The following is a 432-nucleotide window of genomic DNA, read 5'->3' on the forward strand; positions in this document are numbered from 1 at the left end:
CATTGTTCTTCTTAGATGAGAGTTTGTTTTAGCTTTGCATGGAATTGTGGCCCAAATATTTTACAAGAGGACCAAGTGTCAATATTTAAACATTCTTACACGAAGGTATTGTTGATGGGAGTTTTGTTCTACTACAATATGCAAAATCAAATACTTAATGTTTCAAGGATAAACACCAAACATTCAACCCTCTCTTGATATAAGGCCATCTCTCATGCTAAGCTTGCAAAGTAAGATATGAAATGACTTCAAGGTTCCTTCTTAGTCATGGACTTTATTTAGTTTTATGATATGATATGCTAGTTATCAGAAAGGGACTTACACTATTCATTCAAGTGATATAAACTATTGTGCTCTTAAAGATTTTGCTTTGCAATGTGCAAAGAAATTGTAGTTTGATTTTCCAACTTTCCCACTTCAACTTATATTTCT

This window comes from Cupressus sempervirens, chromosome 5 (genome assembly GCF_028749045.1).
Source record: "Cupressus sempervirens isolate cs-2001-9-10 chromosome 5, ASM2874904v1, whole genome shotgun sequence".
In the NCBI taxonomy this organism is placed as follows: Eukaryota; Viridiplantae; Streptophyta; class Pinopsida; order Cupressales; family Cupressaceae; genus Cupressus; species Cupressus sempervirens.